General features: G+C 36.0%; 1 long non-coding RNA gene across 2 annotated transcripts; it reads left to right on the top strand.

Moving 5' to 3' along the window:
• The first annotated feature begins 2,576 nt into the window (after positions 1 to 2,576).
• On the top strand, positions 2,577 to 5,434 carry LOC113342211. 2 transcript variants are annotated; one of them, XR_003356510.1, is made up of 4 exons: positions 2,577 to 2,844; positions 2,995 to 4,925; positions 5,017 to 5,127; positions 5,229 to 5,434. It is a non-coding gene; the product is annotated as an uncharacterized LOC113342211 (long non-coding RNA). The 2 variants fall into 2 exon arrangements; XR_003356509.1 differs by having other exon boundaries at positions 2,995 to 5,127.
• Positions 5,435 to 5,639: the final 205 nt, after the last annotated feature.

The following is a 5,639-nucleotide window of genomic DNA, read 5'->3' on the forward strand; positions in this document are numbered from 1 at the left end:
TAAAAATAATAAAAATCTAAAAAAAATGTTAACTAAACACAGGTCCGCGTCGGCGGCGCCAAAAATTGATGGTTTATCAAAAGTGATTGTAGTTGAAGTGGTAAAACGGATTCGTATCAGACTTGTGAAGAAAACAATTTTTCTAGATTTAAATTAAACACGCAAATAAATAAAATAGTTCAAACCTTTAGAGAAAAACACCAAGACTTGGATTCCACCATTGATCCATTATTTGATAAATTTTAATAATTAATATTCATGCAATTTTTCTTTTAGAGTGATTCTAATATTATGCCTTTTGTAGATTTTTGAAGTAATAAATGTAAACACCAAGCATGAAACATCAAGAGTCTTAAACTAAGCATGCTCCATCAAAATGAATCACAATTATTCAATAAAAATCAATTTTCCAATAAAAATTCCATGCAAATAATCATGTAATAATATTGCAAATAAATAATAAAGCTAGAATTATACCATAAATAAGGACCAATGGCTTCCTCCGTCGCCTTGGCTAAGGGGTTTAGCTCCTCATCCCAAAAACACACTCACAAGATAAATTCATGGCTAAAATAGGTGTTTTTATTGATGTATAAGATGAAACAGGAAATTGTAACGCTGTGAAAGTGTTACAACGTCACCGTTACAAAGGGGTCACTGTTACAAAAGAGTATGGTAATTTAAGACTGCTGTAAACGATAACTATCTACTGCTGTGAAACAACAACAGTGGTATTGAAAATAAGTCTGCTGAAGAACGACGGACTCTGCGAGTCTGTTCTTCGTGTTCTTCAGAAGCTTTAATGGCAGCAGCAGCAGCAGCGCTGTCTCCTCTATAATTGCTTCTCCTAGGCTCTCATCGACTCTAAACTCTCTCCTAAGGTTTTCCAAACTTTTCTTTGATGTAAACCAACACTTATATATCCCACAGACCCCAAATATCTCGATGAAATCTCCTCTTTTTCTTCTCTGCGGTTGAAAAGATAATCAGTTCTGTTTAATTTTTTTCACGTGCTGTTAGCTATATAATAGCTACCAAACTCTTCCCTAGACTTGAATAGGACCATGTACATGTTAATCCAGCATCAAAGTCCTCCAGAAATCTCTCAAAATTTTTCTAAACTCGAAACAGAACACGTCTCTCTGTTGAGACTTTGAAACCCTCTCTCGGACATTCCAGCCCAATTGGTTGGTTCCAATCGATTGTACTAGGCCTGTTTAGTCCATCCAAGTCCATCCCAACTGATTTCGGCGATTGAATCTCGTTAAAACTCCATCAAAATTCGATTATCAATCTGCCAGTGAACTTCCCGCCAATTTTCTAATTCTAAACGTGAAGAAGGTGGGTGCCCTTATCCTGTGATGTTCTCCCTTTAGCAGCTGCCTGGAAATAGGTCACCCCTTAGTAATTAGGTTACCCCTTATCCAAAATCGAGGGTCCGTTTAGTGATTTCTCTCGGACATTTTCCGCACTTTTTTCGGGGTTCCTCCGGGGTATTCCTGGGGTACTTCCGGTACAATTCTGGGGCGCTTCCGGCACGTTATCAACGGAGGTCCAAATGCCGCATTTTTAGCCAATTTCACCACAAAGCCTTATTCTTCCAAAAACACCTACAAATAAATAAAATAACCAAATAAGTACGATATCGAGCACTAACAATATATACAAATGAGCTATATTAGACACATAAATGCGTCTATCAATTGTGTGCAGTTGTTGCACCACGATGGTGCAACAGTTCCTTTTGGTCGTGCAAAGGCTTTAGCCTATGAAATGGCCTGTTAGTCATCCCAGTCAGCTTAGCTGACTCAGTGTATCAGACTGAGTAGAATCGGTTCAACTCAGAACAGACTCAGTGGACCGAGTTGGCCTTTCTCAGTTGACCTGACCTTGACTAGTTGATCATTTGACTTGACTAAGACTTGGACTTTGACTTAACTCTAGACGTTGACTGTTGGTTGACCTCTTCGACCGTTAGTCACTGTCAGTTATTTCTTGAGTCAGGGTTACATATTTGTATGGATTTTCTTTTTTATAACTTACCACTAAAAAACTTAGTTAAGTTTTATAAATTAACAAAGGGGTGGGATCCGTTGACATAGTTATATTGGCATAATCTTCACATTTTAGCGCCATTTTTTCTACTGAGCCCAACCGACATGAATTTGGTGACATGTTCCTCATATAAAACTCTGCATTCCTACCAAAAATGAGAGTATTCCGAAATACGAAATTTCATCATCCACAAATTTTAATTTCAACTGTTAATCTTCAACGGTTAATATTCAAAATCGTAGATGGCGGTTTTATACATCTCGGAATGCTCTCATTTTTGGTTGGAGTGTAGAGACTTATAAGAAGAACATGTCACCAAAAAATTAGCTTCAAATTCCTTACCGTTTGGGTTCAGTGAAAGAAATCATAACCATGTCAACGGATTATGTCAATATAACCATGTCAACGGATACTACCCCATTAACAAAAATGATCATACACTGAACTTTTAGTTAGAAATAAAAGGAGAGATGCAAGTGAGCTACAGATGGATAATCCCTTGAACTGAAAGAAACTGTAGACATGTGGTTAGAAGTTTATCTTGCTTCTCTGACTGTTCATCTAAACATAGACATAGAAAGTGAGATGCTATTAAGCTACAGATGGATAATACCTTATACTGAAATAAATTATTGATAAGTGCTCAGAAGTTTATCTTGTTTTTCTGACATTTCATCTAAATGTAAACATAAAAGGCGAGATTCAAGTAAGCATTAGATTGATAATCCCTTGAGCTGAAAGAAATTTTTGATAGGTGCTCAGAAGTTTATCTTGCTTCTTAATGACCAGGTAAACAACTGATCTTTTATTTTTGGTATTCGTTTGTCATTGATGTGTATGTAGATCGGGTAGAGTTCAGTGCATCCAGACTTTATTTATTGATAATGGTTTCAAAATTATTGTTGTTGGTAGAAATCATGTTGTGCATTTTCTGTGTAGGAACCATAGTTGTTTATAATTGCAAATTGGAGGAACAATTGAAATTCTATATATTTTAGAGGCAGTTGATCATGAAGTGGAATCAGGGGTTGTTATTGCACGAAGAACTTGAGATATATCTGAAGCAGCTTCCATGAAGGCATGAACCATGTTGGAGGTATGAAGAAATAAAATCATTGCTTCTATTTTATACTAGACAACCGTTGCAGCGGTGGGAGGCCGACGAAGAAAAACACAAACTTGTTAATGGAAGAAAATGCGAAAATGCAATAGTTGAGTTCTTTTATTTATTTTTATTTTTCTGAATTATCTGAACGGCCGAGATGCATTCATTTCCGTAAATGTTCTCCACGGGTTTAAGTGTAGCAAAAAAAACATGTATGGTTGTTGACTATAGACCTTCACGGTTACACGTGTGTAGTATAAGGTCCAAGTGTCTCACATACACCGTTAGTCTCACCACGATCCAAGCAAAATTGGGTTCAATCTTTTCCAATTTCATCACTTATTTTTATTTTATTTTTGTCTCCCTCGGTTTATCTCTTCGCTTCGCAACCGTTAATGAATTTGAAGCATGAAGGAAATATATAAACCTACTCCGTCATCTCATCTCCTTCTTCTTCTCCCTTTTTGATAAACAGTTTTCCCCTCTCTTATTTTGATAACCAATTATCCCTCTTATGTTGACACTTCAATCAATGTTTGTTAACCCATTTTCTGATTATATCTTGATATGGGTGTTTTTGATTGATTTTGATTCTTTGCTTGATGACTAATTACTAATTAGAGAAGAAGATTGAATTAAGTCACTATTTTAGGCTTAGTTTGATCGTGGAAGTGGGGAATAGAAGAAACATGAATAATGTTATAATGGAAATAAAGGAGCAGAAACTATTACAAGGGTTTGATGCAAATGCAAGTATCGGTAATTACAGAGAAAGAGGATATGGAAGATTAGAAGGTGATCAGTGGGTCGCTTCACCATGCGGCAGATCCAGAGGAAAACGGATGCGTTTCTACGCCCGCGAATGAACCGGATCTGGAAACCCGACCCGAGGCTCTGTCTTCTACGCCCGAAATTCTGAAATCTCTCTGCTACTGCAATTTGTTTAGAATCCGAATCATCTGATTGATCTAATCAATTTTTTCAATGAGTTTGAACATGAAATCTGTTCGTTTGGTTATATATGAAGTATGTTTGTGAACAATTTGCTTGATTAAGTCGATTTGAATCTTGATTTCACGAAATTGTATACTGATTTTTTTTCTCTTGGGACAAACTTTGTGACGGGAAAATTACACTCAAGTCATCGTATAGAAGGCCTCCTTAACAGTCGACCAATAAGATTTACACATTTTATCGAACTTCACAAGTGTGGTAACAATTAAATTTCCTGAATTTGAAAAACTTTATAAGTGTTACAAGTATAACTCACTATCTGTAAAGTAAGCATTACATGCTAAGCAATTGGAAAAACTGTGAATCATTTGGTCTCCTAGCCTTAGTTTTGTTGGTGGAAGTAAAAACTAATTTCGAAGTACTGTAAGCGTTTTGCCATAGTCAATTAGCATAAGGAAAAAAAAAGCCTTTCATTATGTAATTCATGGAAACATGTTTCAATGCTTTAGCAGTTACGTATATTCGAGATACTTATACAACAACAGTCCATGTGAACCCTAGCATCGTTGCATTCTTGATAATCCGCATGTTAGTTCAGAGTTAACAACAACAAAAAAAAAAGGCTTACTAACGGAACCACAATATCAATATTCTTCATGTTTTTCTAAATAATTTATTTCTTTCCGTGAATGACTGAAAAAGAGGACTAGGCACAGTTTCATAATGTGTTGGGAGTGTATTTGGTGAAACTTGGTATGCTGTGAACATAGAGAAATCAAGGCATTTGATAACGTAAGATATACTTCTACAGGTAGGTGTCACTCCTCCATTTTAAGCTATACTGGCCTTATTTTTCTGGCTCATGACTTAACTTCGCTTTGAATTCCGTTTTGAGCTTCTAGGATAACATACTCCGGATGCTCCCTGTTGGCTCACACATTTGAACAGAAATGGGCATTCATCGCCTATCTTAATAGGCCCATATCAGATATTTGATTTCATTAGAATCTGAGGTCGTTGACGTTGTTCCTTATTTTTTTACTTTATGTTTTTATAGTTGTTGACCCTTTTAATTGTTCTCCCCTTAACTTAGATTTCATTAACCATGTTGCAGGCTTAGCTGGCATGAGAACTGCTGTGGACAACAACTAAGGCAGGGGAAACGCAACAGAAATGGGAAATGCAACACAAATATCAGAACCATAAAACGATCCACTTAAAATGATACAGTTAAAAATGATTGACGAATAAATTAAATTACAAAATATCTTCATGCTTATATAGATTCATTTATATATACACAGTATGTTTTTACTTTCTTTCCCCTCCTCATTTTTGTTCAACTTTTCTCTAATTAATAAAATTTTACGGGTGAGCTTTGTTGTTAATGTGGAAATGTGAGACTTCTACTAAACAAAAGTTCTTTGTGAGGATATTGACTTTTGGTGCAGTAAATGTGAAAACAAAGTGGATATGCCCATCACGACATCACCAGGTATATGGTCTTCACTCCTGAGAGCACATT

This window comes from Papaver somniferum, unplaced genomic scaffold (genome assembly GCF_003573695.1).
Source record: "Papaver somniferum cultivar HN1 unplaced genomic scaffold, ASM357369v1 unplaced-scaffold_35, whole genome shotgun sequence".
Lineage (NCBI taxonomy): Eukaryota > Viridiplantae > Streptophyta > Magnoliopsida > Ranunculales > Papaveraceae > Papaver > Papaver somniferum.